The sequence below is a fragment of the Eubalaena glacialis genome, chromosome 13, assembly GCF_028564815.1.
Source record: "Eubalaena glacialis isolate mEubGla1 chromosome 13, mEubGla1.1.hap2.+ XY, whole genome shotgun sequence".
Classification (NCBI taxonomy): Eukaryota; Metazoa; Chordata; class Mammalia; order Artiodactyla; family Balaenidae; genus Eubalaena; species Eubalaena glacialis.
Window position 1 is genome coordinate 31,348,414 of NC_083728.1, and position 12,013 is coordinate 31,360,426.

The window sequence follows — 12,013 nt, forward strand, 5'->3', positions numbered from 1 at the left end:
GTCCCTGTAGGCCAATGATTGCAGTGTGTCAGCCATCCTCCTCCTGCCCATCCGGCGGCTGTGTGTCGGCCAGGCACTGTTTGGGGTCCAGGGACTTAACAGTGAACAATGCGGACCAAATCCCTGTCCTGATGGAGTCTACAATCTAGTAGGAGAGACAAAAATAAAGACAAGGCCAGGTAATAATTTCTGTGAAGCAAGGATGGGGTACGATTGGGGTAGACAGTGCTGGGCGGTGTGCTGGGGGGGCTGGGGAAGGCTCTTGTGGTAAGGTGACAGCGGGGTAGAGCTCACTGAAGGAGGGAGCTGGCACATGGACGCCTGGGACAAGAGTACTCCAAGTAGAGGGAGCAGCAGGTACAGAGGCCCTGAGGAGGCAGCGTGCCTGCAGGGTGTGCGCAGCAGCAAGGCATGGGGGCTGTGGGGGCAAGATGGGTCCAAGAGCAGTGTTAGGAGTTGGGGCCAGCCAGGTCCTGCAGGACAGTAGTTCTCAGCGGTACAGGGCTTCCCCTAGGGGACATCCTGGAAAGAGGAAGGGCGATTTGATTATTGCGTTCAGAGGGGCACCACTATGATTTAGTTGGTAGGCCTGAAAAATTCTGTCACCAACTGCAGTGTCACTCCTAGTATCTGAGTCCCCAACCCCACACATCTCTGTGGGTTGCATCTGAACAGACATACACCCTGCAGCCCTGTATTACTAGCTGTGAGACATGCCTGGCAAGGATTCTCTTCCATCCTGTGTCCCCAACCTGAGGAAGGGACTAGACTAGATGACCCTGATGACTGTATGAAGCATGTTGCACAGGGAGCTGGGGATCCACCCTGGCTGCTGGGGCCCGTTTGCATACCCTGTAGGTCTTTCCTCCTCATTTGCGTAATCCTAGTCCCTGGAGGGCTCAGGTTCTGAGGTTTTGTACATGTTTTATCTTCTTGTGCATATACTCATCTTGATTTTCCTCTGTATCTTCTGCCTTGGACTGGAGGCTCCTTCAGGTGTGGGGTGACATGTCCCTGGCAGAACAGCTTTCCAAGACATCCTTCAACCCAGGCCCTCCCAGGCCTGCAACCCAACAAGGCAGGGCCACATATCTGCCTCCTTTCACATGCGTGCCAAGCTCACTGGCAAGTTGCCATCCAGCTGGGGACCTCTCCTGAAGCCCTGCATAGCCCCTTCCCTCTGCCTCTCTGGAAATTTCACCCACCAGTGTCCACAATTCCTGTAAAGATAAGCCAGTTCTGTGAGTTTGGCCGCACCTGACTCAATTGGGGTGGGTGGAGAGAGGAGGGAGGCAGTGAGCAGCTTCGTATCAACCTTGCACCTTAGACAACAGGCTCCAGGCCAGAGCGGGCATTCATGAACCATGAAGTTTCCACTCATAAATCCATGGATGCTTCCAGCACCTGCCCTTCTGCCTGCCCCCATCCCCAGCCACCTGCCAGCTAGAGGCTCAGTGTTGACAACAGCTAACAGAGACCCAGCCACGGGGATGAGGCCAGGGCCAGGACTACAGTTTCCCAGAATGCATGTGAGAGAGTGATAGCAAGCAGGCTACCTGGCAGGACACAGAGGCCAATACTCAGATGTGGAGCAAGGCAGGACCCTTTCATGGTTGTGGGGGCCACTGCACTCAGCTTTGAGGTGTTTGGCCAGACTCTACACATTACGAGTCAGGACCGTTTTACGTGGAAGCGACAGAAACCAAACTCTGACCACCTTAGACAACTCCATTAGTTTCCCGAGGCTGCTGTGACAAATTACCCAACCTTGGTGGCTTTAAATGATGGAAATTTATTCTCACAGTTCTAAAGGCCAAAAGTCCAAAATCATGGTGTAAGCAGAGCTGCACTCCCCCCAGAGCAGAAGCTCTAGGTGAGAATCCGTTCCTGGCCTCTTCTAGCTTCGGTGGCTGCCCACATTCCTTGGCTTGTGACCACTTCACTCTGCCTGTGTCTTCACAGCACCCTCTCTTCTGTGTGTGTATCTAATCTCCCCCTGCCTCTCTTTAACAAAGATGCACAAGACTGCATTTACAGCTCCCTCTGATAATCCAAGATAAGTGCCTCCTCTCAAGATCCTTAATTCAATCACATCTTTTGCCATAGAAGGTAATATTCACTCTTTTGCCTACAAATAAGGTAACATCCACAGGTTCCAGGGATTAGGGTGAGGACATATCTTTGGAGCCACCATTCAGCCCATTACAGCAACAAAACCCTACAAAAGTCGACTGTCCCAGAGGTGGCAAGACGATGGCCTCTGCATGTCACAGGGCCTTGTCCCTCCTTTTGGCTTCTATCTCCAGAATTGGCTAGGTCCATGCCCCAGACAGCCTCAAGCCTCCCACAGGAAATGTTTCTCCCAGGAAACTCTGGGAATAAAAACAGAGAGCCAGGCTGACACGGGGGCCCTGTGACCTTTCATTTTCCCCCTGTACCCAACAAGGAAGCCTATTTTCCTTGCACGTTGTCTGATGTTAGAGGCTCTATTTGATTAAACCCCATGCCTGAGTTGGAGAGAAGTACTGAAGGAAGACAGCCAGCAGCTATGGAACAATTTTGCTATTTTCCATTAAGTTCCACTCACTTTTATCTTACCAATCTTTTGAAAGGCATATGCCTATATTTCACTCTGAGTAAAAAATGGAAGTAGTAGAGTTTAACACACTCTCACATAAAGCACATAACTTAGCATTGTGTGCTTGGGCTACCACACAATGGTGGTAAACAGGGCAAGGCAATGCTTTCACTTGACCACCCCCCCACCCACCCACTCTGCTCCAGGTGTCCATTCCCACACAGGTGTAGGTGGCTGAGAACATTCCTCCTTTGTGAAGTGGGAACAGGTTAGACTCTGAGCTTCGCTCTGTCCAACACCCCTCCTTTTTCCACTGGAAAACTGTCCTTCCCATTCCATGTGATCTTGGTGGGCTGACATCACTCTCCAGGCCACAAATCCTGGGAAAGAGAAGCGCCTTTCTCTGCTGAGAGTGCTAAAGGAGAGACTGTAGATCTGGGGTTGCTGGTAGCATCCTTACCTACCCTATGGTGAGAGCCTATCTGGCCTCAGAGGGGAACACAGACCAGCAGGGGTAACATCATTTGAACCCCCGGAGACAGCTGTGCCTGAAGCCCAAATTGCTCAGATGCATGCCCAAGCCACTTTTATCTGTGTTTGGTTCCAATCAGGAGAGTACTGGCTGAACCTGGAGGCTGGTTGGCAGCTGCCCCGTGCAGTGTCTGTGGGTTTGGTATGAGTTGTTAACTACACAGTCTCAGAGCCAGTGGCTCTTTTTCTGGTCAGGACAGCCCCAGGCCTGGGCTTCGGCGTGGTCTGTACCTAACCCCTGTGTTTCAGGTCGGGTTCTCCAGAAGTGGAGCCCAAGACAGGGATTCTCAGACCATGATTTATTGGAGGGAGTGCCCTCAGGGGAACCTCTAAGTGAAGAAAGCAGGAGTGGGCAGGGGAAGGAGCTAAAGTAGGATGTGGTCTCAGCTGGGATCCAGCCTCAGCCTGATCCCACAGGGAACTCTGAAGCATGACTGGCACACAGAACTATCCCCTGAGGCACGCAGGCCAAGCCTCTGAACTCCTGCCTCAGTCAGTCACTGGCCACTGGCCACCTCTGGGAGCAGAGTGTAACCTTATAGGCATTTCTTCTAGAAAAGGGGTCAGCTGTGAGCTGTGTTAGCAGCCAACATCCCCAGCAGCTTGGGGATGGGTTGCACTAGCCCAGAGAGTTCTGAGCAAGGCACCAAAAGCCTCCACTTCAACCTGTCTTGTGGTCCTGTTGCAGCAAAAATAAAAATGAAGTTTTCTCTCTCCTGAGAACAAGGAAAATAAAGGGAACAGCGAACAGGCTAGAGAAGAAACATAACCTGGCCTGAAAGAGTTAATCACTCCTAGTTTTATTTTAACTGTTACTAATCTGTAGTGTCTGTAACTACATTTGTACTTCACAAAGCTAACCTATCACTTTTTTTTTTTTTTTGGCTGTGTTGGGTCTTCGTTGCTGCGAGCGGGGGCTACTCTTCGTTGCGGTGCGCAGGCTTCTCACTCCGGTGGCTTCTCTTGTTGCGGACCATGGGCTCTAGGCGCACAGGCTTCAACAGTTGTGGCACATGGGCTCAGTAGTTGTGGCTCGTGGGCTCTAGAGCACAGGCTCAGTAGTTGTGGCGCACGGGCTTAGTTGCTCCACAGCATGTGGGATCTTCCTGGACCAGGGCTCGAACCCATGTTCCCTACATTGGCAGGCAGATTCTTAGCCACTGCGCCACCAGGGAAGTCCTAACCTATCACTCTTTTTTTTTTTTTTTTTTTTTTTTTTTTAAACATCTTTATTGAAGTATAATTGCTTTACAATGGTGTGTTAGCTTCTGCTTTATAACAAAGTGAATCAGTTATACATATACATATGTTCCCATATCTCATCCCTCTTGCATCTCCCTCCCTCCCACCCTCCCTATCCCACCCCTCTAGGTGGTCACAAAGCACCGAGCTGATCTCCCTGTGCTATGCGGCTGCTTCCCACTAGCTATTTCACATTTGGTAGTGTATATATGTCCATGACACTCTCTCACCCTGTCACATCTCACCCCTCCCCCTCCCCATATCCTCAAGTCCATTCTCTAGTAGGTCTGTGTCTTTATTCCCATCTTGCTACTAGGTTCTTCATGACCTTTTTTTATAATTTTTTTTCCCTTAGATTCCATATATATGTGTTAGCATACTGTATTTCTTTTTCTCTTTCTGACTTACTTCACTCTGTATGACAGACTCTAACTCCATCCACCTCATTACAAATACCTCCATTTCATTTCTTTTTATGGCTGAGTAATATTCCATTGTATATATGTGCCACATCTTCTTTATCCATTCATCCGATGATGGACACCTAGGTTGCTTCCATGTCCTGGCTATTGTAAACAGAGCTGCAATGAATATTTTGGTACATGACTCTTTCTGAATTATGGTTTTCTCAGGGTATATGCCCAGTAGTGGGATTGCTGGGTCGTATGGTAGTTCTATTTTTAGTTTTTTAAGGAACCTCCATACTGTTCTCCATAGTGGCTGTATCAATTTACATTCCCACCAACAGTGCAAGAGTGTTCCCTTTTCTCCACACCCTCTCCAGCATTTATTGTTTCTAGATTTTTTGATGATGGCCATTCTGACCGGTGTGAGATGATACCTCACTGTAGTTTTGATTTGCATTTCTCTAATGATTAATGATGTTGAGCATTCTTTCATGTGTCTGTTGGCAATCTGTATATCTTCTTTGGAGAAATGTCTATTTAGGTCTTCTGCCCATTTTTGGATTGGGTTGTTCGTTTTTTTGTTATTGAGCTGCATGAGCTGCTTGTAAATCTTGGAGATTAATCCTTTGTCAGTTGCTTCATTTGCAAATATTTTCTCCCATTCTGAGGGTTGTCTTTTGGTCTTGTTTATGGTTTCCTTTGCTGTGCAAAAGCTTTGAAGTTTCATTAGGTCCCATTTGTTTATTTGTGTTTTTATTTCCATTTCTCTAGGAGCTGGGTCAAAAAGGATCTTGCTGTGATTTATGTCATAGAGTGTTCTGCCTATGTTTTCCTCTAAGAGTTTGATAGTGTCTGGCCTTACACTTAGGTCTTTAATCCATTTTGAGTTTATTTTTGTGTATGGTGTCAGGGAGTGTTCTAATTTCATACTTTTACATGTACCTGTCCAATTTTCCCAGCACCACTTATTGAAGAGGCTGTCTTTTCTCCACTGTATATGCTTGCCTCCTTTATCAAAGATAAGGTGACCATATGTGCGTGGGCTTATCTCTGGGCTTTCTATCCTGTTCCATTGATCTATATTTCTGTTTTTGTGCCAGTACCAAACTGTCTTGATTACTGTAGCTTTGTAATATAGTCTGAAGTCAGGGAGCCTGATTCCTCCGGCTCCATTTTTCGTTCTCAAGATTGCTTTGGCTATTCGGGGTCTTTTGTGTTTCCATACAAATTGTGAAATTTTTTGTTCTAGTTCTGTGAAAAATGCCAGTGGTAGTTTGATAGGGATTGCATTGAATCTGTAGATTGCTTTGGGTAGCAGAGTCATTTTCACAATGTTGATTCTTCCAATCCAAGAACATGGTATATCTCTCCATCTATTTGTATCATCTTTAATTTCTTTCATCAGTGTCCTATAATTTTCTGCATACAGGTCTTTTGTCTCCTTAGGGAGGTTTATTCCTAGATATTTTATTCTTTTTGTTGCAATGGTAAACGGGAGTGTTTTCTTAATTTCACTTTCAGATTTTTCAACATTAGTATACAGGAATGCAAGAGATTTCTGTGCATTAATTTTGTATCCTGCTACTTTACCAAATTCATTGATTAGCTCTAGTAGTTTTCTGGTAGCATCTTTTGGATTCTCTATGTATAGTATCATGTCATCTGCAAACAGTGACAGCTTTACTTCTTCTTTTCCGATTTGGATTCCTTTTATTTCTTTTTCTTCTCTGATTGCTGTGGCTAACACTTCCAAAACTATGTTGAATAATAGTGGTGAGAGTGGGCAACCTTGTCTTGTTCCTGATCTTAGTGGAAATGGTTTCAGTTTTTCACCATTGAGGACAATGTTGGCTGTGGGTTTGTCATATACGGCCTTTATTATGTTGAGGAAAGTTCCCTCTATGCCTACTTTCTGCAGGACTTTTATCATAAATGGGTGTTGAATTTTGTCGAAAGCTTTCTCTGCATCTATTGAGATGATCGTATGGTTTTTCTCCTTCAATTTGTTAATATGATGTATCACGTTGATTGATTTGCGTATATTGAAGAATCCTTGCATTCCTGGAATAAACCCCACTTGATCATGGTGTATAATCCTTTTAATGTGCTGTTGGATTCTGTTTGCTAGTATTTTGTTGAGGATTTTTGCATCTATGTTCATCAGTGATATTGGCCTGTAGTTTTCTTTCTTTGTGACATCTTTGTCTGGTTTTGTTATCAGGGTGATGGTGGCCTCGTAGAATGAGTTGGGGAGTGTTCCTCCCTCTGCAATATTTTGGAAGAGTTTGAGAAGGATAGGTGTTAGCTCTTCTCTAAATGTTTGATAGAATTCGCCTGTGAAGCCATCTGGTCCTGGGCTTTTGTGTGTTGGAAGATTTTTAATCACAGTTTCAATTTCAGTGCTTGTGATTGGTCTGTTCATATTTTCTATTTCTTCCTGGTTCAGTCTTGGCAGGTTGTGCATTTCTAAGAATCTGTCCATTTCTTCCAGGTTGTCCATTTTATTGGCATAGAGTTGCTTGTAGTAATCTCTCATGATCGTTTGTATTTCTGCAGTGTCAGTGGTTACTTCTCCTTTTTCATTTCTAATTCTATTGATTTGAGTCTTCTCCCTTTTTCTTTTGATGAGTCTGGCTAATGGTTTATCAATTTTGTTTATCTTCTCAAAGAACCAGCTTTTAGTTTCATTGATTTTTGCTATTGTTTCCTTCATTTCTTTTTCATTTATTTCTGATCTGATCTTTATGACTTCTTTCCTTCTGCTAGCTTTGGGGTTTTTTTGTTCTTCTTTCTCTAATTGCTTTAGGTGCAAGGTTAGGTTGTTTATTCGAGATGTTTCCTGTTTCTTGATGTAGGCTTGTATTGCTATAAACTTCCCTCTTAGAACTGCTTTTGCTGCATCCCATAGGTTTTGGATCGTCGTGTCTCCATTGTCATTTGTTTCTAGGTATTTTTTGATTTCCCCTTTGATTTCTTCAGTGATCACTTCGTTATTAAGTAGTGTATTGTGTAGCCTCCATGTGTTTGTATTTTTTACAGATCTTTTCCTGTAATTGATATCTAGTCTCATAGCGTTGTGGTCAGAGAAGATACTTGATACGATTTCAATTTTTTTAAATTTACCAAGGCTTGATTTGTGACCCAAGATATGATCTATCCTGGAGAATGTTCCATGAGCACTTGAGAAAAATGTGTATTCTGTTGTTTTTGGGTGGAATGTCCTATAAATATCAATTAAGTCCATCTTGTTTAATGTATCATTTAAAGCTTGTGTTTCCTTATTTATTTTCATTTTGGATGATCTGTCCATTGGTGAAAGTGGGGTGTTAAAGTCCCCTACTATGATTGTGTTACTGTCGATTTCCCCTTTTATGGCTGTTAGTATTTGCCTTATGTATTGAGGTGCTCCTATGTTGGGTGCATAAATATTTACAATTGTTATACCTTCCTCTTGGATCGATCCCTTGATCATTATATAGTGTCCTTCTTTGTCTCTTGTAATAGTCTTTATTTTGAAGTCTATTTTGTCTGATATGAGAATTGCTACTCCAGCTTTCTTTTGATTTCCATTTGCATGGAATATCTTTTTCCATCCCCTCACTTTCAGTCTGTATGTGTCTCTAGGTCTGAAGTGGGTCTCTTGTAGACAGCATATATATGGGTCTTGTTTTTCTATCCATTCAGCCAGTCTGTGTCTTTTGGTGGGAGCATTTAATCCATTTACATTTAAGGTAATTACCGATATGTATGTTCCTATTCCCATTTTCTTAAATGTTTTGGGTTTGTTATTGTAGGTGTTTTCCTTCACTTGTGTTTCTTGCCTAGAGAAGTTCCTTTAGCATTTGTTGTAAAGCTGGTTTGGTGGTGCTGAACTCTCTCAGCTTTTGCTTGTCTGTAAAGGTTTTAATTTCTCCATCAAATCTGAATGAGATCCTTGCTGGGTAGAGTAATCTTGGTTGTAGGTTTTTCTCCTTCATCACTTTAAGTATATCCTGCCACTCCCTTCTGGCTTGCAGAGTTTCTGCTGAAAGATCAGCTGTTAACCTTATGGGGATGCCCTTGTGTGTTATTTGTTGTTTTTCCCTTGCTGCTTTTAATATGTTTTCTTTATATTTAATTTTTGATAGTTTGATTAATATGTGTCTTGGTGTGTTTCTCCTTGGATTTATCCTGTATGGGACTCTCTGTGCTTCCAGGACTTGATTAACTATTTCCTTTCCCATATTAGGGAAGTTTTCAACTACAATCTCTTCAAATATTTTCTCAGTCCCTTTCTTTTTCTCTTCTTCTTCTGGGACCCCTATAATGCGAATGTTGGTGCGTTTAATGTTGTCCCAGAGGTCTCTGAGACTGTCCTCAATTCTTTTCATTCTTTTTTCTTTATTCTGCTCTGCATTAGTTATTTCCACCATTTTATCTTCCAGGTCACTTATCCGTTCTTCTGCCTCAGTTATTCTGCTATTGATCCCATCTAGAGTATTTTTAATTTCATTTATTGTGCTTTTCATCGTTGCTTGGTTCCTCTTTAGTTCTTCTACGTCCTTGTTCAATGTTTCTTGCATTTTGTCTATTCTATTTCCAAGATTTTGGATCATCCTTACTATCATTATTCTGAATTCTTTTTCAGGTAGACTACCTATTTCCTCTTCATTTGTTAGGTCTGGTGTGTTTTGACCCTGCTCCTTCATCTGCTGTGTGTTTTTCTGTCTTCTCATTTTGCTTATCTTACTGTGTTTGGGGTCTCCTTTTCACAGGCTGCAGGTTCGTAGTTCCCGTTGTTTTTGGTATCTGTCCCCAGTGGCTAAGGTTGATTCAGTGGGTTGTGTAGGTTTCCTGGTGGAGGGAACTAGTGCCTGTGTTCTGGTGGATGAGGCTGGATGTTGTCTTTCTGGTGGGCTCGTCCACGTCTGGTGGTGTGTTTTGGGGTGTCTGTGACCTTATTATGATTTTAGGCAGTCTCTCTGTTAATGGATGGGGCTGTGTTCCTGTCTTGCTAGTTGTTTGGCATAGGGTGTCCAGCACTGTAGGTTGCTGGTCGTTGAGTGAAGCTGGGTCTTGATGTTGAGATGGAGATCTCTGAGAGATTTTTGCCGTTTGGTATTACGTGGAGCTGGGAGGTCTCTTGTGGACCAGTGTCCTGAAGTTGGCTCTCCCACCTCAGAGGCACAGCCCTGATGCCTGGCTGGAGCACCAAGAGCCTTTCATCCACACGATTCAGAATAAAAGGGAGAAAAAATGTAAAGAAAGAAAGAAAAAGGATAAAAGAAAATAAAATAAAGCAATTATAATAAAAAAATAAGAAAAAAATTAAGAATAAATTTATTAAGAAAAAAAATTTTTTTTAATTTTTAAAAATAGATTTATTAATTTTTTATACTAAAAATAAGAAGAAATTTATTAAGAAAAAATTTATTAAGAAAAAATATTTTTAATTTTTTTAAAATAAAAAATATGAAAAAACTTATTAAAAAATTTTTTTTTAACTTTTTAAAAATAGAAAATAAGGAAAAAATTATTAAGAAAACATTTATTGGGGAAAAAAATTTTTTTTAAGTTAAAAAAAAAAAAAAAAAAAAAAAACGGACGGACCTAACCCTAGGACTAATGGTGAGAGCAAAGCTATACAGACAAAATCTCACCCAGAAGCATACACATATACACTCACAAAAAAAGGAAAAGGGGAAAAGTTAATATATCCTGCTCCCAAAGTCCACCTCCTAAATTTGGGATAATTCGTTGTCTATTCAGGTATTCAACAGATGCAGGCACATCAAGTTGTTTGTGGAGTTTTAATCCGCTGCTTCTGAGGCTGCTGGGAGAGATTTCCCTTTCTCTTCTTTGTTCGTACAGCTCCCGGGGTTCAGCTTTGGATTTGGACCCGCCTCTACATGTAGGTCGCCTGAGGGCGTCTGTTCCCCGCCCAGACAGAACGGGGTTAAAGGAGCAGCTGCTTCGGGGGCTCTGGCTCAGTCAGGCCGGGGGGAGGGAGCGGTATGGAGGAGGCGGGGCGAGCCTGCGGCGGCAGAAGCCGGTGTGACGTTGCAGCAGCCTGAGGCGCGCCGTGCGCTCTCCCGGGGAAGTTGTCCCCAGATTACGGGACCCTGGCCGTGGCGGGCTGCACAGGCTCCCGGGAGGGGAGGTGTGGAGAATGACCTGTGCTCGCCCACAGGCTTTTTGGTGGCGGCAGCAGCAGCCTCAGCGTCTCATGCCCGTCTCTGGGGTCCGCGCTGATAGCCGCGGCTCGCGCCCGTCTGGAGTTCGTTTAAGCGGCGCTCTGAATCCCCTCTCCTTGCACGCCGCGAAACAAAGAGGCAAGAAAAAGTCTCTTGCCCCTTCGGCAGCTGCAGACTTTTTCTCGGGCACCCTCCCGGCTAGCTGTGGTGCGCTAGCCCCTTCAGGCTGTGTTCACGCAGCCAACCCCAGTCCTCTCCCTGGGATCCGACCGAAGCCCGAGCCTCAGCTCCCAGCCCCCGCCCGCCCCGGTGGGTGAGCAGACAAGCCTCTCGGGCTGGTGAGTGCTGCTCGGCGCCGAGCCTCTGTGCGGGAATCTCTCCGTTTTTCCCTCTGCGTCCCTGTTGCTGTGGGATCCGCGCTGATAGCCGCGGCTCGCGCCCGTCTCTGGAGCTCGTTTAGGCGGCGCTCTGAATCCCCTCTCCTTGCGTGCCACGAAACAAAGAGGCAAGAAAAAGTCTCTTGCCTCTTCGGCAGCTGCAGTCCTTTTCCCGGACTCCCTCTCGCTAGCACGGAAGCCCGAGCCTCAGCTCCCAGCCCCCGCCCGCCCCAGCGGCTGAGCAGACAAGCCTCTCGGGTTGGTGAGTGCTGGTCGGCACTGATCCTCTGTGCGGGAGTCTCTCCGCTTTGCCCTCCGCACCCCTGTGGCTGCGCTCTCCTCCGTGGCTCTGAAGCTTCCCCCCTCTGCCACCCGCAGTCTCTGCCCGCGAAGGGGCTTCCTAGTGTGTGGAAACCTTTCTTCCTTCACAGCTCCCTCCCACTGGTGCAGGTCTCGTCCCTATTCTTTTGTCTCTGTTATTTCTTTTTTCTTTTGCCCTACCCAAGTACGTGGGGATTTTCTTGCCTTTTGGGAGGTCTGACGTCTTCTGCCAGCGTTCAGTGGGTGTTCTGTAGGAGCAGTTCCACGTGTAGATGTATTTCTAATGTATCTGTGGGAAGGAAGGTGATCTCCGCGTCTTACTCTTCCGCCATCTTGCCCCTCCTCCGCCCCAATTTTTTTTTAATTTATTTATTTTTGGCTGTG